Source organism: Cyprinus carpio, chromosome A11 (genome assembly GCF_018340385.1).
Source record: "Cyprinus carpio isolate SPL01 chromosome A11, ASM1834038v1, whole genome shotgun sequence".
In the NCBI taxonomy this organism is placed as follows: Eukaryota; Metazoa; Chordata; class Actinopteri; order Cypriniformes; family Cyprinidae; genus Cyprinus; species Cyprinus carpio.
The window spans coordinates 26,256,867-26,281,866 of NC_056582.1; the positions used below are offsets into that span (position 1 = coordinate 26,256,867).

Sequence of the window (25,000 nt, forward strand, 5' to 3'; positions counted from 1 at the left end):
TATTAATACAAATGCTTTGTAATTTTGTACAGGATTAGAAAATGCAATATTATAATAATAATAATAATAATACAATTATACATTATTATATTTTTTATTATTGTTATTTTATAGCCATATTCAGATATAATAACATTTTGGTAGAATTGTGTAGCCTAGTCTTATAATAATAATATTTGTAACTCAAATATAAAATATAATAATAAATTGATGATGTTGTAACAGAAAACTGGGATTTTTTCTTTTTTCTTTTTTAAAAATCACATTTTAAATCACCGCATTTTATTTTCTCAAATTGCTTTCCTCAATACCTTATAATGTTTATAGAATTAAATGAATGCAGTTTATATCCTAAATGCTTGCACTTGTTTGCTGGCACCTTCCATGAAGCCATGCAATTTTGGTATCAGGGAATCGTCTCAGTGTAGTCTTTCTGAGAAGCAAGAAGCAGTTATCTGTGTGTGGAGGTAGACAACAGAGTGTGTATTGTGTGTGTAGATGAGATGTCTCCTGATCTTGAGTCGTGGATCTCACTGCTGAATCCGGGCTGATACACGGATACCTAAAGGACCCCTCGGCCTGGAGAGTGTGGAACAGCATCTATGAGGAAAACTGCTTCAAGTGAGACACACACACACACACACGCTGCTCTGCTGCGCTCAGAAACTCATCTTTAGTGTCCATGCTTGATCTGTTTTCAGGCCAAGATCGGTGTATCGTCCTCTCAACCCGCTGGCTCCCAGTCGTGGTGCGTTTTCAACATTTCTTCAGTGCAAATCTCATTGAAAAGCTTACTGCATTGATAGAAAATGATATGTCTACTCCAGAATCAAAAAGGAAACAGTCTAAAAGAGTTAATTTGTTTTTGTTAAAATTTAATTTTACTTTTTTTAATGCTGTGTTTTGAATCGAAAAGTGTTCATGCATCATTTTGAGTGTTTGTTGTGATTGATTTTATGTTAAAAAGGCAGCAAATGGCATTATTTTGTTCTGATACAGTTAAGAAGTATGTTTAGATGCATTGAGAATTTGGCTGGAAAGAGAGTGTAGCTTGTTTCATTTAAATCTCAGTGTATGAAAATGCCTAATAGTCTTAGATTTCGTTTTTGTAAAAACAATTTCACTTATTTTTTTAGTATTTTATATATTATTTTTTTTATTTTGTGAGATTTACCATTTTGGAGACTGTACTGAAACAGAGAAAAAATATCAAATTATTAGATAAAATAAAATATATATATATATATTTTTTGTAAATTAAAAAATATATCATAATACTCACAAAAAAAATATATATATAAAAAATAAAAAATAAAAATCTATTTGTAAAGCAACAGAAAAAAAATAACAGAAAATAAATTCCCATAATTATTTAAAAAAAATTGCTACATTATATGCATGTGCCTAATATTATGTGTATGAATAATTATATATCTGGTATGAATATTTCGTTTAAAAAGAAGTAATGTATGTAAAGGATATATCATATTTTCACGCATCTTTTTATTTTCTGTAGTTTTTTTTATTATTTTTTTTATATATTGGATGAGTTTGTCTGTAGCTCAACTCTCTCCTCTATCTCTCCTCTCAGGTGATGATGATGGTAGGAGTTAATATTTATTCATGAGCCTCGATGCTTCTCCAGTGAAACTGACTCCCAGATCAGCAGAAGAGGGCTTGTATTAAAGCAGAGCTTTGTTTGTTTCTCACAGTGTGAGAGGATTTTACATTACATGTAAGCTGGGAAGGTAAAGGGATTATTTATTAGTGCTTAAACATGATGATGAAAACACCTTGCATTCATTTGCATAATCAATAGGCTAGTGCAAATTCATTTCCTGCTTTCATTAATCTCTCTCTGTAGATAGAGCCTGACACATTTCCTCCTAGAAACTATGAGATGTCCCTCATTATTTATTTGAAGTATTTTTGTACTCTGCGTTGAAAATGCTCAAGAATTGTGGATAATTAGAGTTATTTTGATATGTTGATATGAAACACTGATAGTGGAAACAAGAAATTCCTACATTAGAAACTAATATCTATTTATTTATTTTTATTTATGGATACATTCAACATAAATGTCCACATTTAAATTATCTAGTGTGAAGAAAAATAATTTAATATAAGTAAAAGTAAATTATTTACTTCATAGTCATAGTACTTTAAATTTATTATTATTTTTTACAATTAATTATAATAATAATAATAATAATAATGTTTTTGTGTATAATTTAATTATTCATTTTGGCAGAAAAAGTGTTTTTTATTTCCTGTTTTGTTGTCCATTGTTTTTTATTTATTAAATATGCATGTGACCTTTTTCTAATGCATAATTATTATACACCGTTTTATGAGCTCATATTTCTCCCCAAACTAAATATTATTAAAATATAATATATAATTAAATAAATATGTATTTAAATACATTTGAAAAATAAAAAGTATACCTTATAGTTATAGTATTTTATTTATTGCTGTTATTTTATTTATTATTAATAATAATTATAATAATTATGTGTATATTATTCATTTTTAATTAAAATGGTTAATGTGGTGGATTTGTTTGCATATATGAGTTTAACCTACTAAAAAATTAAACATTTTTTTTTCTAATGCACAATTATTATACATGGTTTTATTGGGCTCATATTAAAAAATAAAACTGTATTTAATTTTTTTATATTTGTTTTTAATTATTTCCTGTTTGTTACTGCCATTTTATTTATTAAATATTCATATGAATTTTTCTAATGTATAGTTATTATACACAGTTTTTATTTTTCTAAATGTATAGTGTTATACAAAAGAGATCATATTTCTCTAACTAAATGTTATTAAAAAAATATAATATAGAAATTAAATAAATATGTATTTAAATACATTTGAAAAAAAATAAAAAAGTATACTATATAGTTATTGTATTTTATTTAATGCTACGTATTTTATATTTTTCATTTATTATTATTATCAATAATGTGCTCATGTTAGTATGTGTATATTATTCGGTTTAATTGGGAAATATAGTTGGCTGTGGTGAGATTTGTTTTTGCATATGAGTTGCCTAAACAGTTTTTAACAAACATTTTTTTTTTCCACAATGTACAATTATTATAATTAGGATTTATTTAATACTTAAATAAAAATAAAATAAAATATAATAAAAAATAAATAAATACAGTTTATTACACTTTAATATGAGCTCATAAAACTGTATTTAATTTTTTTATATATTTGTTTTTTTAATTTAAAAGCATGTAAGAAACTTAGTATAGCTTACAGTTTTATAGTTACAGTATTTTTTTCGTATGATTTTATATATGTTGTTTTTCATTATTTGAAAGGAGAAAGTAGTTTGTATTTTGTAGAGCTTGATTGTTAAAGAAGTGTATGTTTGCTCTGCTTTGCTACAGATGCCAATGTGTTTGGAAAGCGTGTGTTCACAGGTCTGATCTCCAAGACTCACAGCAGCATCAGCATCCCCACCTGTAATGCCCGAGCTACCTGCTGGGCCAGTAAACACACCCAATACAAACTCCTCTCTTCCCTCACTCACACACACACCAACACACACACACACACACACCAAGAAACACACACACACAGAGAAGCACACCTTTTCACACACACACACTATCACTCACACACAGAGAAGCTCCCACACACCCCTGCCCTCCTCCACTGGCAAACACCACACTTCTAACACACACACACTATCACTCACACAGAAATTGCAACACACCCACACACAAGCTACACACACACCTACTTTTACACACCACCGCCACACACCACACACACACACACACACAAACACCACCTGCCTTCAAACACACACACACACACACACCACACACACACAAGCACACAAACACACACACACACACACACACACACACACCCCACACACACACACACACTATCCTCTCACTCACACACTGACACACACACACACACACACACACAGAACACACACCCCACACACCCACACACACACCATCACACACTCACACACACTATCACTCATTCTCAGACCCAGATTCTACACACACACACACACACACACACACACCCCAGAACCTGCACAAAAACACACACACTATCACTCACACTCACTCACACACACACACACACACACACATACACACACACTCCCTCTCACACACACACACATACACACACACCACTATCACTTTCCACACTCACTCACACACTGAAACACACACACTATCACTCACTCACACCTATACACACACACACACACACAGAGACACACACACACACACACACACACAGAGAAGACACACACACACACACACTATCACTCACTCTCACACACACACACACACACACACAGAGACACACACACACACACACACTATCCCACTCCACTCTCACACACACACACACACACACACAGAGACACACACACATACTGAAAGTAAAGTTTTTTAACAATAAATAAAAAAAATGATAAATAAATAGAAAACAGGTAGATAGAATGGGAAAAAGGTTGTTGGAAGTTAGTGTTAGAGTTTTTTTTTTTTAAAGAAAAAACAAGCAGTTAGAAAGCAGAATAGCGAGTGCAAGTATTAGAGGCTCCGTGTTGTTTAGTTTTTTTTTAAATGTTCTGCTCAGACTGTGCTCCCTGTGGTGCTGTGGTAGCAGTGTTTCCCTGCAGAGGAGTCTGGGGGAAGTCTGTCTGGGGTCCCGAACCTGCACGAGTTCAGGCGGCGGCCTTCGACCCGGCCGAGGACCAGAGGGGGAGGGGGGCACCGCGCCCGACTCAAGAACCTCTACTTTACTGTATCTGATCGAGCTGCCTGTGGCAGCTGACTAAAGTGGCTCGATGCCGAGGCTCAGCTTCATCAACCTGTGCAGGGAAACTCCTCAGGGAGGACACCTTGCACCAAAGAGCTGCTGCTGCAGGTCCTCAAGCAGAGGACCAAGTGAGAGAGCCGAAATACATTCCAGCATCATCACAGAGGCACTCCTTAATGCTGTCAGCGCCACACTCCACAAGTTACATGTGGCATGACGTCAAACATCTCATCTCACTGACCCTGGGCACAAAACCAGTCAATTTTCTGGAAATGCATCATCTGAAAGCTGAATAAATAATCTCTCCCATTTGATGTATGGTTTTGTTGGGAGGACAATATTTGTCTGAGATACAACTATTTAGAAAATCTGGAATCTGAGGGGAGCAAAAAAATCTAAATATTGAGAAAATCATCTTTAAAGTTGTTCAAATGAAGTTCTTAGCAAATGCATATTTACTAATCCAAAAATTAAGTTTTTGATATATACCTTCTGACGGTAGGAAATTTACAAAAAATATCTTCATGGAACATGATCTTTACTTAATATCCTAATGATTTTTTGGCATAAAGAAAAATCAATAATTTATGATCCATACACAGTGCTGCATTGTTGGCTATTGCTACAAAATATACTGAGAGACTTAAAACTGCTTTTTTGTGCTCCAGGATCATATATATATATATATATTAAACATTTCTAATGTATAATTATTATACGTTTTATGACCTGCATTAAACTATATTTGCATCCTAGAATAAATACTCAAGAAATAAGGGAAAATACATATGTACAATTATTTAATTATTTATTTAAATACAATAACATACAGAATAAATTCTTAAGAAAAATAATGAATGTATTTAAAAACATTATTTAAAAAAAAAAATACATTTAAATATTTAAACAATAAATACACAGAATAAATAATGTTTAAATGATTGTACTCATGAGTTTAGTTTGGAGGAGAATGAGCTCATCTTAATTTGAGAAACATTAAATATTTTATAATACAAACAAGAGCCAAAATCACACCCGTCATATCGCACTCCCACCACACCAACATTATCACACTACGACAACCCAAAAAGACACAGACCCAAACGACACTTACACACATAACAAAGGTCGCACCAAACACCCACCCCCCAACAACAAACAAACCCCAGAAACGCCGCCCCACACACAACCACGTCCACAAAACAAACAACACACCCCCACAACCCCCAAAAAAAAAAAAACAAACCAACAACCACAAAAACCCGCAAAAAACACACACCCACGAACAAATAACAAGACAAAAAGAAACAACACACCCAAACGGAGCGAGGGCCCACCAAAAACCACTCCTCAAAACCGCACCCCCACCCACACAAACCACCACCACAAACCAACACACACCCCCCACCCAAACACATTATACCACCCACACACACCACACATTTCAACATACAACCAAACACACCCACCTTAACATCCAGACTAGATTGGAAAACAGTTGATAGACTAAAACCCAAAACACAGCACCAACAAACCAGTGACAAAACACCAACAAAGAGATTATTTAAAAACCAATTGCCACAAAACACATCAACAGTTAATTAAAGCGACAGTATACCCTTACAATTGACCCAACAGAATTGCAAAAAGAATAAAAAGACACAATACATTCACACAAACATCAATATCTAAAATCACCGAAACATCAACACCCTCCCGAACCCAATCATCCATCAACAACCATTATGTGCACAACCAAACCCACCAACAACCCCCAAACCAAGACACCGGCCCCCCCCCACAAAACACTCCACACAATGGTTGACCACACCCAGACCACCCACACCAACCATGTGTTTGTGTTTTTGTGGCAGAGCAAACCAAACCCACTTTTGACAAAAACTTCCCCCACATGCAGGCCACAAAACAAAAAACCAGACACACAAAAAAAAAGTTGAGCACCAAACCTCCAAGACCTGGGACCCAAAACAAACAGACACCCGCCCAAAAGTCCCCAGAACAAAACCCAAACACCACAAACTACACCCACCCCCAACCCCATTTTACACCAAGGCACCACAAACCACCCACGGTTTGACCCGGACCAAAAACCAACCCCCAGATTCACACCCACAAACACCCCACAAGACCCAGCAACCCCACCCCCCAACATACCCACAACCCCCACACAAAAAAAACACTTTCATGAAGAACGCAGTCAAAACAAAAAAAAAGCCGACCCCCACAAACTGGCTTTGTGTTGCACAACCCCACACTCACACCCCAGTTAAGACCCCCCACAAACAACCCATACCACCCACCACAGTGCAAACCACCAAACAACTCAACAAACGTCCAAAAATACCACCAACCACACCAAAAACCACCACAACAATAAAAGCCAAAACACAGCCTCACATAACCACAAAAAAAAAAACACAAAAACGAAAACCCCCACCCCTACAACCAACCACCCAAAAACAACACAACCACAGCCCACGATTGGGCACACACCCTCCCAACAGACAAACACACACCCCACACCCAAAAAACCCCCCCCCCAAACAAACAAACAAAAGGAACACAACACATCACACGACACCCAACCGACAAACGCACCACAACTCCGAAAAACTAAACCCAAAAGTCAGACAGAGCCAAAACCACACTGAAACAAACCCCCAAACAACAACCCCCCAGCAAACAAACCCACATGTTTTAAACACAAAAAAACCCCCCCCACCACAGTTTTCTCACAAAATCACACCTCACATCGCCAACCCAAACACCCCACCAACCAAACAAAACCACCACCACTGGGAACACCACCCCCGATGTGTGATCAGGAATGAGTACCGTTTTCAAAAAATGTCTAAAATATGAACCGTGTTGAGTTTTGATTTTAGGTCACTGAGGATTGAATTGAGCTTGGTGATGAATGTTTTACATGGACGAAGGAAACGCTTGACCAACACACGTTGTTTATGTGATTGTTCATAGAGGATTGTTCACGGCTCTCACTTCAAGACCACATCCCTCGGAACAAGCCCACCCCTGTGTCAAGCTACGAGTAAATGCCGGGCTCAACGGGTACCGGTACAGGTAAGAGAACTACGCTGTATTGAGGAGGTGAAGTTTTTGGGTGTAGATCTGAGAGTGATGCGCTGCTGTCCCGTTCAGCACTGCAGGGTCTGGGGAACAGGCCCTCAGGATCCTGTATTGCTCCGGAAAGAGCTGAAAGAGCCTCCCAGAAAACAGTCCGTCCAAAGGCTTCCAGCTCACGCGGCAGGAGATCGTGGCTCTGCTCAACGGATTCGCCAGGTAATGATGAACCGAGCACCTTCACCATCACGCTAGGAGTGTGAATTAGCACAGGAAATGATGCGCAGCGGGCGGTTATTGATGGAAAAACTCTGTAAGGGAATTGATTTCTAAAGACAACATATAAACTGTTAAAGACAGGTGTGCTAGTTTGCATTATTTCAACTTGTGTTCAAAATTATTAAAGTTGTGGTGAAAAACTACTTTACCCATGATGCTTCACAAATAATCCACCAATCAGAGTTGTGACATGCAAAATGTGTCAAAAGAGCTCCGCCCACAAATATAATAAAAAAAAATATATATATATACTCTTTTTTTTTTTTGCCTTATTTGAACGTTTTAGTGACTTCTATAATATTCACTCGCAGGCGCTCGTAAAAATTATCTGTCAAGAATTATGTTTATGCATTCATGTTTTTTTTTTCGAACCTATAGTCAAATGAACGTATAACATAGAAGTAATGAAAGAATAACTATAAACAATATAACTTAGTTACAGTAATTAATAATAATAATACAATTTTATTTAAAAAAATTGTGTGTGTGTGTGCATATATATATATATAATTTTTTTGTATATTATAGTTCTGTCAAACGATTAATAAGCACACCAAAATATAAGTTTTTGTTATAAAATAAGTAATCATTGTGTATAATTGTGTACATTCATTAATTATATATAATATATACTGATAATAAAGAAGTATCCTATCTAGATATATATATAATATTATTTATTATAACACAGCACATGCATGTACTTAAGAAAATATGTTACGGTTTATATATTAAATACCTATTTTATATAATGTTTAATATAAGAATATAAATATAGAAATATTATATATATATTTCAAAATATATACTGTATGTGAGCATCTTTATATAATCATAATAAATACACACAGTATACACACATATATTATAAGTATATAAATATTTTTATTTTATATATATATTTCAAAATGGTATTATTAATTATTTTGAGTAGAAATAATATATATATAAATATACATATCTATATTATAATATCATATATGTGTGTTTGTGTACAATATATACATATTTTTCAATAAACTGAATATATATTGTTACAAAACGGTTTTGTATTGTTTTATTAGATTTTTCAGTTCAGTTGGTTTTTAGTTGTGGGAATGTATATTTTTACAAAGGTCTTCAAAACTGCATCATGGGATTGTAGTTCTACTGCTCATTAAAGCTGGTACAATCTTGGTACCCTTCTGTGACCCTCAATTTTCGGCTCTCTTTTTCATTGGCTGTTATTCATGTTTTGGTTTGTGGCTCATGACACTGTAATGAAGACTTCTTAGAAATCCCTGTGGCTTGAAATAGTGATTGAATGGTAGAATGTCCTCTGTGTCTCGTGCAGACTTGGTAGCTCCACCCAGCTTTTTAGAGATGCATGTGTTAAAAGGGTGGATGTTGAATGTTTCTGTGTTTATGCATACTGTGCAGCAGGGGGATTAGAGATCTGCACAACTTCCGGACGCTGCTGAAGGATCCGAGGTATGACGCACCTTCACACACAAACACGTGGGATTCCGTCACACTATTCGCCTACGTTTGACTCCTTAGCAGAAGGGGTGGGATTCATTAGCTTCATGGGGATTTTATATTCTCTGTTTTTTCTGTTAGATCTGACACTGGGTTTCTTTTCCTCTTTCCGTTTTCTCTTTTGTTTGTGTTTTTTGTCTGTTCCTGCTGACAGTGATTTCATCATTCTTCATGTGTTGTTAATAAGGTGGTTAGCGTGTATAATTTCATAAGAAATGCCTTTTCCTCTTAGTAATTATATCATGTGTAAAGCAAATGAAAACACTTTATTTCATTACTGTTTATATCATGTGTAAAGCAAATTAGCTTATATATACTAATATATATGAGAGAGCAGATGTTCTTTTTTTTAGATGACATATGACCTTTTATACTGTATTCTTGACGTTAGACGCTTGCTGTTATTTTATTTTATTTTATTTTATTTTAGTTTTATTTTGTTTTTATAATGGTTTTATTTTTGTTTGGTAATTTTGTGGTTTTTTGTGTTTTGTCGTTTATTTTATTTTTTTATTGTTATTTTACTTTTGTGGTGTTCTTTTGGTTTTGTTTGTATTTTATTTTATTATTTTATGTTGATTTTGTTTGTTTTTTTTGGTGTGTGTTTGTTTCCTTTCATTCTAAAAACAATTTAAATTGTTTTGTTGTTATTTTTATTTGTAACAAATTTATTTTGATTTTTTAATTTACATTTTTTAATTTTTATACTCGTATTTTTAAATTTTATTTTATTGTAAAACAATTGAAATCTTCAATTAGTATTACATTTTTTTTTCTCTTTTTTTACAATGGAACGTTCTCACAACTTTTATTTGTGGTTATTTTTACTGTTTGTTTTTTTTATTTTTTGCCTGCCTATTTTTTATTATTATTATTTTTTATTTTTAGTTTTTTTTTTGTTGCGTGTGTTTCTGTTGAAGTGTGTGTCTTTTAAAGACATTCCTCATTTACCGTGAAGACTTTTCTGTTTATTGGACCATAGAAATTAATTTTTAAAGATTGAAAGTAGGTTATTGTAGATTATTGTTACACGTAACAGCAATAAAATATTTCCATTCCAATTTAGATCCAGATTCATTTTTAACGACAGACAATTTTTCAATGCATAAAAGAACCACCCAGAGCAAAAATAAAACAACATAAATCTATCCGAAAATAATATATCTTATCCCCTTACATTTTTGTTTTCCCCATATCCGAGAGGTTTTATTTGATTATATTATAAGTTGAGTTGAGCGGCAGGAATTGACTACTCATGCAGCTGGAACTGAATCATCAGAAGCTGATTCAGTTTCACAGGTTTTGAACACGTCTCTGTTTCTATGAATAACACTTTAAAGAGCCGGATCAGTGCTATATTAAGCTGAGTGTTTTCCGCTGAAATCATTTTTCTGCCGTTTTGGTGATCTGCTAATTCTGGAGGAATAGTTGAGCTGACGAGCAGCTATGTGTGTGTTTGTGTGTCGAGCGCTGCATGCTTTCATCATCGTGTGCTTTAATGTTTTCATCAGCGTCTGCCTTAATATTTCTGAATGACAGAACAATACTGTAAATATGGCTCCGGTTCTGATGGAGAGCTTCAGCCTCATCGACTCTAATTATCTGATGCATAATGCATTCCCACGCTGGAATCTGGCCGAATGCCGGTTTGAAAGCTCCTCTCTGCCTTTCTGACGTGATTTTGAACATTTTCAGGCCGTGATTAAACCATGATCTGTATTGTGTTTTGTGTCAAGAATATTTAGTTTAAACAGGGAATGATAAATATTGTCTGGTTGTCGCTCAGAGATTTTTGTCGTCCTGTTTTCAGTTCATGTTCTTCTTAGTAAGAACCATGTTTGTTTTATTTTATCAGCAAATCATTTTGTTTGTGAAAAACTATAAATATAGAAATATATAAAGTATAAACTATATATATATGTGTGTGTGTGTATATATATATATATATTATATATATATATATATATATATATATATATAACATTTTTACAAATGTATACAATATACAGTTTTTTTTGGTATTTTTTTTTTTTTTTTTGTTTACAATTTATGTAAATTCCAATTTTTTTTTTATTTAAATTTTCATTTTTTTATTGCTAATTGTATGATGTTTATTTAATTATTTGTATTTTATTTTCATTTTATTCTTTAAAATAAAAAAAATGCAATTTAGAAAGTAAATGCAAATAAAAAACAAATGCAAATATAATAAAATAAAAAAATGCAATTAAGAAATTAAATGCAAATAAAAATACACAAGCACGTATATTAAAATAAAAAAATGCAATTAAGAAAGTAAATGCAAATAAAAATACAAATGCAAATAAAATAAAAAAAATGCAATTAAGAACTAAAATAAATACAAATAAAAAAAAATACAAAAACAAATAAAAATACAAATTAAATAAAATACATGAAACTGGAAACGAAAATAACTAAAATAAAACATGTGCAATGCACTCAACCATGTATCTGAAATATCCATTTCCTGAGGTGACTAACAGGATGCCACTTGCTGAATAAAGCATGCAATGTAGTGACGTAAGTATAGTTGCACACTTTTATATTGTTGCAGCACTTGTTTCACTTGGTATTCTCTTCATAATAAAAGTAGTATTGAGTGTGTTAGTGTAGCTTCTGAACACAGCGCTCCATCGCGAATCGCTGGAGTCAGTCTTTGCCATGGTTGACTCTACCCCTGACAGTGCAGTCGTGTGTGACATGCCTGCTCCTTGTGTAGTGTGTGTGTGTGAGTTTAAAGTGCAGTGCATTTCCCATTTCCAGAGCCGTACATCTTTAGCGGTTCAGTCTCGCTGTTGCCGATGACAACAGCGGCTCGTCTCCTCCCAGATGGACCAGGAAGCTGCTGCTAGTCGTCTGCTCCCAGTCCAAACGCCGTCCGATCGACAGACGGAGGCGGAAACATTCAGACCAATCAGCTCCTGATCAATTTAACCTTTCAGTCAAGTGCTTCTTACCCTTCTCAAGCTGCTTTTCCAAATACATTTTTATATTTAATTTTACATAGTTTACGGAAAACTTCTTGAAAAGAACCCTTATGATTTTAAGTGAATGAATAGTAGAAATATAAAGGCTTTCTGTGTGTCACTTACATGAACTTTTTTAAGTGTTTTTATTTTCATTGTTGATTTTGATATGTTTTTACAATTAATTACTACTTATTTGCATTGAGATGTTTATCTTTATTTGGAGTTCGTGTTACGTTTAATTTTTGGATTTTTAACTGATTTATTTCTAGTGAATGCCACCCCTGACAAGTGCTTTTTATTTCTTACTAAAATAAAAATTAAAGAAAAATTTCTAATTTTTTTTGTACTGGCGTTTTTATGATTTAACATTTATTTATTTTAAAATGATTTATTTTATTTGAAAGAGTTTGCCATCACTGTCATTACAAAAACAAAATAATCAAAATATTCTGAAAACTAAATTCTGTATTTATTTTTACGATTTTAGTGTAACTAATTTTGTTATGTGCTTTTGTCATTTTAATTATTTTTTAATATTAATTAAAATTAAATATTTTTTTCTGTTTTTTAGTTTTAGTAATTTTTAGTAGTTAATTCGGCAAGACAGCCAAGGCAGTATTTCTAATTTCAAGTTCATCTTATATTTATATTAATACTTAATTTTGATTGATGTGATTATTGGTAGTTGTATCTTATTGTTGTTGTGTTATTTATTATTGAATTATATAAAAACCGAAGCCCTCTGAGATTTTTAAGTTAATGTTTCAGTAATTTAACAGTAGCTACATTTCTTCATGCTTCTCTGATGTTGATTAATGGCAAAATGATTCGCGATCCATTTAGCGCTGAAACAGTGAATCGTTTTGCGACGCAATGATTTAACTGATTTCGAAAAGCTTAACTCGTTTTCTTCCACGGAATTAAATAGGTAATCGCGACTTTTTAACCTCGCAATTCTTTTCCCCCCTCAGTTTACATTTCGTTTACATTTGAAAGAGATATTAATCTCAGAGCTCTTTTGAACTGCAGACCTGTAGTTCTGACGTTTCTCCTCAGAATTGTGTTCATGCTGCTCCCATTTGCTCTTTTTACATTGACAATGATTTTTCAAATATTTATTACAATATACTGATAAATTGAACATTCACTATTGAACTGCCAGCAACTGAACTGCAGTTTAAACTATTTTAAATAGTGAATTAAGTTCAAAATAAGTTCAAAAAGATATTTTTTCGAATTTCAACATCGCTTTCTAATGATTTTAAAAAAGCACGTCTAGTGATGGGTGAAATTTATTTATTTTTTGCACAAAAAATAAATAAATAAAAGTATAGTTTCCCGCCAAATCCGTCCCGACAGCTCTATAATATAACGTTAAGTGGATTTTATTTGTTTTTTGAGAAAAAATTTAAGTTGGCTTGAGAAAGCCTGAACAGAAAGTTTGAAAAGTTTAGAAAGTTTGAAAAGTTTAATAAGTTTAATAAAGCAAGTGACTAGCATGTTAATTATCATAGGCTTACAACAGCGATTTAACAAAACACAGTTACAAGATGGTTTTATGTCTACTTGCTTTAATAAAAATGATTCAGACTCCACGGATTTGCAAACAAAATTACTATGTTTATTTAATAGGTAGTTAAAGTTCATGAATTATGTCAAGAAAAATCTAAATAAAAAAAAAAATAAAAAAATTGCAAAGGCTATTATTATTATTTTTGCCATCATGACGTTTTTTAAATGACACTTAAGCACACTTAAGCAATTTTCAATTGCCTTCTTTAACATGAAATTACATTGTACAGTATGCTGTAATGAATTTTATTTCATTTTATTTGAATGTGAAAAACAAACATTGATACTGGGGTGAAATGTGACCTGTATATTTCTTTATGAGATTCACGTGATCTTATAACATGTCTTTCTGGAATATTTGCTCCAGGAACGTTGTTAGGTGAGAGACTGTAATGATTCACAGACATTAAAGGATCCAAATTTAATTCATAGGGTCTTACAGATGATCTTTTTAGTTTATTTGTGCTTTTTATAGGTGATTTTCGTAATGATTATTTTTTGAGGATGATAATTTTGTTGATGGATATGAATAAGAGAGTTTGCCTCTCAGATTGTCCCACAATCCCCTGCCTTTGTTTTCATCAGACCATCGCCAGACTTCTGTCGCCCCGTCTCACCCTCCCCCACACAGCACCAGAATTCTGTCGCCGTCCTCCACCGAGTAAAACTCCAGCGGCTTCAGATCGTTATCGATCTCAATCTCTCTGCCGGCCATCTATAGGATGGGATGTCACATAACGTGTTTTATTTCAGCTTCATTAGTGCAACTTCAACACATGAAAAATGTCATAAACCTATACATCATCTTCACCAACCAAAACGAAATTAAATAAAATTTACAAAAATTAATACGATTGTAACTAAACATAACCTCAAATTAACACCAACAAAACGCAAACCATATAAAAACATTGTGTACTTTAAACAAAATAAACGTTTAACTGAAATCAAATACAAACATTTTCATGTCAGCTACTTACCATTTCTTCTCATTTTTCCGTTTATTTTAATTTGAAGCACTGTATTACTAATGAATCAAATACTAAATTAATAAAAAACTATATAGACGTCGGTAAACACCAACAAACTGAGTAGAAAATGACAAAAACAACAAAAAATTCAGCTAAAATTAAGTATGAAACCAGAAAATATAATGATAAAACCTCATTTAAAATATGAAACCAGAAAATATAATGATAAAACCGCAATGCAAGTTTATCATAAAAAGGTTTGTAAGAATCAATACTACAAGTAAAATTAGAGGAAAATAAAAAAAAATGATTTAAATGAGAGGTTTTTGTGTGGCGATTTCTGAAGGCTGCTCAGTGGATTTATGGGTGTGTTTTACCTTCGAGCAGGTGTAGGAGAGCTTTAACTCCATTCCTGGTAGTTTGAGCAGCCGATGCAAAAGCCCCTTCACCTTCTGAACGATCATCGAGCCTGAAAACAGAGAAGATAAGAAAACCATCACAAATCGTAACAACGTGACGTGTCTGCGTTTCTAATGAGTGCTTTTACATGGCAGCTTCTTCTCTATAGGCTTCATCTCCGAATCCTCGGGACCAGTGACGAGCGATAAGGCTTGTAATGAAAGCAGAGGCGTTCATAAGGTGAGGTTTTTAGCGGTCTGTATTGATGAGATGATGGGCGGATTCGTAATTGCTTATATAGATGATTTTTTAGCGCCAAATGGTTTCTCTGTTCGTTTCAGCTAGGCATCTCGGCCGAAGCACCGTTCTACTCTGAACAAACAAACAAACAAAAGCGTGTTTTAACCCGATTACAGCGAAAATCCATGACCAGCCAATGAGATCAGTATCAGATGTTTAATATGCAAATAAGGAGAACCAATGAGATTGCTCTGTGGGCGGAGCTTCCCAGCTCTCAGTTTTGAAAATCACTCTGGAGGAGCGCGAGGAATCGCGGGTGTCGCTCATGAAACTCTGGTTGGGTGTTTTGCTCCGGGTCACTGTGACCTCCGGACCTTCAGGCCAACCAATCCATAAATTATTACAGTAGTTCCAGCTCCGCCCCCCTGATCTCATCCGACAACACCTGACCACAACAGCGGATAAAAGATCCATGTCTCTGTCTCTGATTGCTCAGTTTAGAGGTGGTGATCAGTTAAAAGCTTCTTTTAGTTAATGTAGAAAACTTCCATGCTTCTCATGCTCGCTGAGTTGTCGGTGTCAGATTCTTGAGTGATTTTGATCAAGTAAAGGCTCAGAATAACTGCATAATATCCCGATGAAACTCTTAGGACTGAAGCAGCTCAGCTTTACTTGAGTCTCCATCAATCATGTTTTAGAGTCTCAAATCGATCATCAGGATCTTTGAGGAGCTTTGTTTGTGTTCTCACTAGATCAGGACTTATAATCACCCTCATAAAGACTTTGTAGCGGTGAAATCCAAAACCCAGAACCGGGGGTTTGAGGCACCTTTCTATTCCCAAGTCCAGGGGTCAGCTGGGGTGATCTGTCTCACGGTCTCCGGTTCTTCTCTCTCTGCGCGTGGGTTCCTCCTGCAGGGGATGAAACGAGACGAAGCCCCCCTTTTTCCCCCCCCCTGCCACCAACCCACCCAAAAACACACACACACACACACACACGGTAAACACACACACACACACACACACACACACACACACACACAAAAAACACACACACACACACACACACACACACACACACAACACACAAAACTCAGAGAAGACACACACACACACACACACACACACACAAAAACAAAGAAAAACACAAACAACCACTCACACACACACACACACACACACACAGAAACACAGAGACAGACACACACACACACACACACACACACACACACACAAAAACAATAACCCCCCACACACACACACACACACACACACACACACACACACACACACACACACACACACATAACAGAAACACACACACACACACACACACACACACACAACACACAAAACCCCAAGACACACACCAGACCAAACACACCCACACACACAGACACACACAGACAAAAACACCCACACACCACCACAGAAAACACACACACAGAGAACACACACACACGGAACACCAAAACACACACACACACACCACACAGACACACAAACAAACACCCCACACACCCCCCAAAACCCCACACACCTTCGCTTTTACAGAAATACAACTAAAACCATTACAAAAAAAAGGGTTTTCACCCCAAAAGAAAAATTTTTTATCTCATCCCCATTGCCAAACCCTAAGACCCTTTGTTTTATCTTCAGAACACACATTTAAAATATTTTTGATGAACCCCAGAGCTCTCTGCCCCCCATAACAGTAATGACATTACCCGATCAAAGGGCCGAACTACAAAGGCATCATTAAAAAAATTCCAAGAGACATCAGGGGGGTTAAAGAAAATTTACAACCGAATACATTAAGTTTTAAAGTTATTCCACAATGCTTTTGTTTTTATGTCATTGACAGTAAATGTATTATTAAATCATTAAACTGTTTTAAAGATTTTTACAGTATTACTGTTGTACTTTATTCTTACAGTGATACTGTAAATTATTAAATTTATCCAGTTAATGAATATTAATAATTTAAGTATATTTTTGAATATTTTACCATAGTATGTTTATTAAGCTTTTTACAGTGAATCTTGTGAAAATTCTTACAAGGTATTTAATTTATGACATTATTAATTAAAAAACATTTCACAATATTGTTTACTATACTTACAGTAATAGTGTGAAAATAATTTTACAGTAAATAGTGAATTGAATGTTATTTTTAGTTACGTAATTACAATAATATTAATTTATTCAATAATTATGCAAATTATTATATGTCATTTAGTAATAATAATTACATAATTATGCCTTAAATAAATTATTTAACAATATTCCTGTAAAAATTACAGTAAAAACAGGAATGTTGTGAAAAGTATTACAATTTATTTCTAAATTATTTTGAAGTATTTCGTAAACACAAATGAAGACATTTGTGATGAAATCAGAGAGCCTCGAACCGCCATAGACTGCACGGATCCTTACGTGATAGGCTCAGGAAACGTGCAGGGAGATCGTTTTAAAATGTGACATCAGTGACTTAACCATAAACTTTAACAAAGCTACGAGAATACTTTTCGTGCGCAAAGAAAACAATCAATACAATTCATTCAGGATCTTCTCCCCGAGTACCACTTTTGACCATTGGAGGAGTAACATCTTTTTTTTTTTTATGTTAATGTTTTGTTTGAAATTATTGATGGGTTGGAACGACATGAGGTGAGTAATTACTGACAGACTTTTCAGTGTTGGGTGAACTAACCACTTTAAACCGTTTGTAAACGCCATTGCATGCACCAAATAATGTTCTTTTGCTAGCGACCACGTCACATGAACCCTTTAAGGCTCACAGTGCAGCTCTAAAAGCAATAAAGAGCTGCAATCACATCAATTGCACAAACTCAATAGATTTGACCCATTTGTGTATCCAGTTAAAATATAATAATCAAATTTAGTATAGGTTACCATTTCTTTGATATGTGTTAATAAGAAACAGGTCAAAATATGTATGTCGTCTCATTTGTACAATAAAATATATCTGTAACGCTGATGAATAATGAAACCTTATTTCACCCATATTTACTAAAAGTTACTTGGAGCATTTAAAGTAGACACGCTTACTTGCATTTAATAGGCTTGCTGTTTGGACTAGAAAAATCACTTTTGTCAATTTAATTGATGCAAACTGCGACGTCTTCCACATGATGTTTTTTTTTAGATGGTACCTCTGAAAATGTTGTTGTAGTCTAGTAAAGTGTCTTCAGCGCAGGAGGAAACAAAGCTGTCTTGTCACCTTCAAAGACATGAAAATATTGGTTTTATTTTATTTATTTATGCCATACACACACACACATTATAAATTGAAATACTATGGTTGTGTTCAGTACCTGCTGAAGCATCACTGAACTGAATGACAGATATAAACCGCTGTGGGACAGATTCAGCTTCTCCAACTGAAAGATGCAGGAAATTATTTCACAGTATGATGTGGTTAGGAACAGACGTTTTGCAAGAGCTCATATCTGTTATCTCACCAGGGTAAAGGTGAGGATTTCCAGCACAGTCTCCTGGACTCATGTGGTTATTTGGATAAATCCAGAACCTTTAAGGTCTGTAGCACACGTTGTGGTCTGGACAAACGAAAGCATGATTGGTTCCTGAGGAATATCTCTGCTCTGTGGATGATGATGTGAATTGTGATTCAGTGTTGTCCCTCAGTAACATCTGTGAGGTCATTGTCAGCGTAGATACAGTTTCCTCCTAAGGCGCCACATTGGGGCGCAGTGTGAAACCAGACCTGCCCAAGGCATGAGGGGTGAGGGGGTCAGGGGTCCAGGGGTCAGAGCCACATACACAAACACAACAACAAACAAAAGTATGGATCAATTAAAAAAGTATTATAATGTTCTCTCTCAAGGCTGAGGGCTGCATTTATTTGATAACAAGTATGGTGTGAAACATTATATATAGGGAATATATATTACAGTTGTAATAGTTATGTAATTAAGAGTAACAAAATGATCTTTTTAAATTGAACAGAATGCGTTTCTTTTGTTATTTTTACATGAAGATTGTGAAACAATAACAATTTTTATTAAGTTTTAAAATATCTAATTTTTCTACGGCATTCTTTACAGTTATATTGTAATAATTAATATTATTAAACGTTTTTAATATATTTACCGATTTTAAACTTATATTCTTTACAGTATTATGTGTGATAATTAAGTAGTTAGTAACCGTTTTAAAAATTGTACCACTTTTTGACTTATATCTTACAGTAATATTTGTAATTATATTATTAACAACCGTTGTAAATATTTTTACCGTTTTTACCTTTATTTCTTACAGTTATATTGTAATATTAATATTATTTAACCGTTTTGAAATATTTTAAAACCAGTTTTTACGTATTCTTACAGTTTATATTGTAATAATTAAATAGTATTAACACTTTTTAAATATTTTACCGTTTTGTATGTATTCGTTGACAGTAATATTGTGATTTATCAAACTGTATTGAGTGATGAATTAGTATAATTAATTTAATTATAAATTTTAAATGGATTTCAACAATTAATTACCGTTTTTAATGTATTTTTACCAGTGATATTGTGAAATATTAGTACAATTGATGAATTACTAATGACACACATTATCACATACAGTACTTATTTTAACTGTAGTTTTTACAGTAATATTGTGAAATACCCATTACAGTTTAAGTAAAACAGTGAATAATTAATTATTATGAATACTATTATCATTTATTTATCATAATTTTATTGCTATTATTATTTATTGTCCAATTAGTAATAATAACAACATACATAATAAATTTCTTAATTAGGTTAAGTAATTGACCAATACTTACTGTATTCAATTAAAATTTAAAGTATATTAAAATACCAAAAACCCGGGATTTTAAATTGCACGTAATATTTTCACAATTTTCCCGTTTTGTTTTGTATTATCTCTAAATAAGATTACATAGTATTCTGTAAAAAAATACAGCAACACAGTAATGTTTAATCACTTGGAAATAGTAGTTAAAAAACCTTACTATTTTACATAATACCGAAAAAAAAAAAAAAACAAATATACTTTACAATTTTATGGATGAATTAAAGATCTCAAACTATTATCTGGTTTTAAAAATGTTATATTCTTGATTAAATATACTGTAATGCAAGCCTTTATTCCTAACTTTTTGGACCAGTGGTTTATATAGTAATGCACTAATTATGATATAATAAAGAGAATAAGCACAAAGCCAAACCACATAGAAACACATAAATCCGACCTGATCCCAGGTGACGCTGCAGCTGTAGAGTGTACAGCACCCTCCAGACAGGAGACGGCGGGGATTAACACCGGCTCGGCTCCCCTGGAGATGCTCAGGTCTGTTTGTGGAACTGCACAGAGATGTTGAAAAGGGGCCTCTCCAGGCGCTCAGACCTCACAAGCAGAGCTCGAAGGGAATGATATGAATGAAGACTGCCCATTCCCCTGAGCTGCAGCTCCCGCATGAGCATCAGCTTGCTCGGTGTACCGCCGACTCCAGCACCTCCCACGAGCTCAGCAGTCAGTTCCAGAAAGATTCCAGAGGGGACTGAGCCACTGTACACACGCTGTTAAAGAAGCTTCATCACGGCTGCCGACGCCTTCATGTTCCCGTCGGCGAACAGCGAGTGGATGTGTTTTCTGAAGGATACGGGTGTGGTGTTCTGCGTCTCGTTCTTCCGGAACGGGACCAGAACACTATCGCATCTACTCAGACCGATTTATGGCAGCTTCTCCATCACTGTTCGAGAGCACAAAGAAACATGTTGTTCTGATAACACGACTAGATGTGCCTTAAGAGAATGTGATTCATTGCAGTGGGTCACTTTTTGAGTTCAGACTACTGGGAAAGAAAACACATCTCTTAATACACATGTATAAAGGAAGATGTTTTTTATAAAGGTTTTTCTTTTTTTTCTTCTGCTTCATTAAGGCCGCCTTTAATTTAATTATCAATAACAGCACAACAAACGGTATAAGATTCCTGAAATATTATTGGAATTAAAATATACTGGTTTGTATTTTAATATATTTTAAAATCAATTTTCTTTCGGTGTTGGAAAGCCGAATTTTTTTTAGCAGCAATTGGTAAATTATCAGTGTAACAATGAATTCCGTCAGAAATCATTCTAATATGCCTGAATATTATTGAATTTTGGAAAATGTTGTGCTGCTTAATATTTTTTTGTGGTGAACTGTGATACTTTATATATGAATACAACAAGTTAAATCAAATTACAAAAAATCGAAAATCTTTGTAGCCATATACACTACTACTTTAACAGTTGGGCGGACTCTTTTTTTACTCACAATGTTTGGACTCACTAAGAGAAGTTAATTCCTTATATTAACGTATATTAAAATACAAAAACCGGTCTTTTAAATTGCAAATATATTTCACAATTTTACTGTGTGTTTGTAGATCAAATAATGCAGTCTTTGATGAGCCAGAGAAAGACTTAAAAACATCCTAATCCGTACTGGATCTCAAACTCTTTTAGTGGTGTACAGTGGCTGTAAATATGAAAGAAGATCAAACACACCTCTGTTTCCTGGCTTGACGTCTTCAAAAGCCGCACCATCATCCGGTTCTGCTGGAGGATCTTCAGCATGCTTCTCCGATCTAACTCCGAGTAGCTACACCTCGTAGCGCGCTTTCAGAGCTTCACGTAATCACAACTCGGGGGAGCTGGCCTTCTTGGGTCCGCAGAAACGGCGCCCGTCGTCGTGTCTGGACCGGAGAGACACAAACAAGCTGTGTAAAGAGATGGGTTTTTTTTCTAGTCTTGATTGGGTTTATGGGTTTGCAGTCTAACCTGTGTTTTATGCAAACAGGTTTTAAAAACACTATAGAAACACACTTGAGAAAGCCAACATACTGATCTGTTGCTTAAGCTAGTTATTATTATTATTAGACCTAAATTTTTGAACGCTCCTCCTCTCAGAGCTTTCAAGATAGAACCACCAAACTCAGCCCAGCTCTTCAGACTGAGCTCGCCGGGTTGGGCTATATCTTTTTCTTAAGTGATCCGACGTATTGTTGCTAAAAATGCTGAAGATTTTAAAAAGCATAAAAATCCCCCTGACTTGCATTGACGGGAAGGTTCAGATGAGCCAAGACTATTCAAACTCCAAGTGTAACGCACACTGAGGCCATTAAACTCAAATCCAAGCTTCCCTTTTATTAACTATTTCTAACCCATTCAAACTCTTTTAATATTTCTAATCTATCTATCTATCTATCTATCTATCTATCTATCTATCTATCTATCTATCTATATAATATAATATTACCTAATAATAATTACTACGTTCTATGTACATTTTCTAATCCATAGATTTCTAATCTATCTATCATCTGACTATTTCTATATAATTTCTAAGAAGAAACATGCTAGCGACTTGTTTAATCATTCTAGCAAACATGCTAATCATGCTAGAGGACATGCTAGTCACTCGCTATCATGCTAAAAACATGCTAGTGACATGCTAGTAACTTGCTAATCATGCTAGCAACTGCTAGTAACTTGCTAGTCATGTTACGCCCAACCCTGCTATCATATGTATAATCTTGCTAGGAACATGCTAATCATGCTAGAAAACATGTGTAAAATGTACTTGCTAAAACAACATGCTAATCACGCTAGAAACATGCTATTGACATGCCAGTAACTTGTTAGTCATGCTAGCAACATTCTAATCATCCTAGAAACATGCTAGTCACTTGCTAATCATGCTAGAAGAATGCTATTCATGCTAGAAACATGCTAGCGACATGCTAGTAACTTTGATAATCATGCTAGCAACATGTTAGTAACTGCTAGTCATGTTAACAACCTGCTTATCATATGCTAATCTTGCTAGGAACATGCTAATCATGCTAGAAACATGTTAATCATGCTAACAACATGTTAATCACGCTAGAAACATGCTACCGACATGCTAGTATCTTGTTAATCATGATAGCAACATGTTAGTAACTTGCTAGTCATGTTAGCAGCATGCTAATCTTACTAGGAACATGTTAATCGTGCTAGAAACATGTTATTAATATCCATCTAATCTAAATTTTTAAACTTCAGGCTTTCACAGCTGCTTTAAACTTTCAGACTAGGCTTTCTTAAGCCAACCTTTACCTTTATTCTACACTGCTCAGTCCCTTCTCTGATAAATGCTCCGATGAGTTCCTGCTTTTATGAAGCCCCTCCCTCAGAAATAAGCGATGGGCTCTGATTGGTTAGCTGGCTCAGTGTGTAGTGATTGGCTGAACCGCTGCTTTAGAACATTGATGGTGAAACTTATGAATCCATTAGAATCGTTAGAAGACAAAATCACGATTCATATATGAATGTGTTTATTCATGCATGCATCCCTAGTTTTGACGTGGCCCGTGGCAACAACTCTTCCTCTTCTCTGAAGCAGTGCAGCATGGCCCCGCCCCCTTTGCTGCATGTTCCCGGGGGCGGTGTTTATGTAAATTTCTGGGTTTGTGACATCACAAGCCGTTTTTGTAGCCATTTAAACTTGCCATAATTTTAAAAGACATATCTCCGTTTATTGTTTATGCTCAAACAGCAACATTAAAAGTGAGATCGCAATAAAGCACCCCTTTAAAATGTATATCACTGATTGTGATTGTTTGGTTACTAGTGAGCACCTGCAGGTGAAGTATCGCACTCCTTCATGACGCCACGTCATGTTTTCCTCTCTCTGGATCATCCCACTCCACTCCCAACCACAGACCTGCAGACATCAGACCGATTATAAACAGAACCAAACCTCATACACTATACTGCCAAAAATATTGGCACCCCCTTCTAATGAACAGGTTTGACTACTTTAGTCATTTCCACGAGTACAAATCTTGATGTTTAAGCATATAATGATATTCTAGGGAATTGTGTGCTTCCAAAAACTCATCAGTAAACACTAATGACTTGTACATAAGTGTGCATTCATTTTAGACACTTCCAAAACTGTTGAGATGGAAATACAGCTTTTAAATGCATGAATTATGTTTACATCTTTGTTTTGGAAGTGCCTTTTTCTGTTCTAAAGAAGGGGGTACCAATACTTTTGTCCATATAGAGTATGT

At 34.5% G+C, this 25,000-nt stretch overlaps 2 long non-coding RNA genes across 3 annotated transcripts in view; one reads left to right on the top strand and one right to left on the bottom strand.

Moving 5' to 3' along the window:
• The first annotated feature begins 555 nt into the window (after positions 1–555).
• LOC122146668 lies at positions 556–1,610 on the top strand. The gene is made up of 3 exons (XR_006161203.1): positions 556–621; positions 702–748; positions 1,592–1,610. It is a non-coding gene; the product is annotated as an uncharacterized LOC122146668 (long non-coding RNA).
• A 22,996-nt stretch (positions 1,611–24,606) lies between these two features.
• LOC122146663 overlaps positions 24,607–25,000 on the bottom strand; it is a 1,332-nt gene continuing 938 nt past the window's right edge. For both annotated transcript variants that reach the window (XR_006161192.1, XR_006161193.1), the window contains exon 3: positions 24,607–24,648. This is a non-coding gene — a long non-coding RNA (uncharacterized LOC122146663). The remainder of the gene's footprint in view (positions 24,649–25,000) is intronic.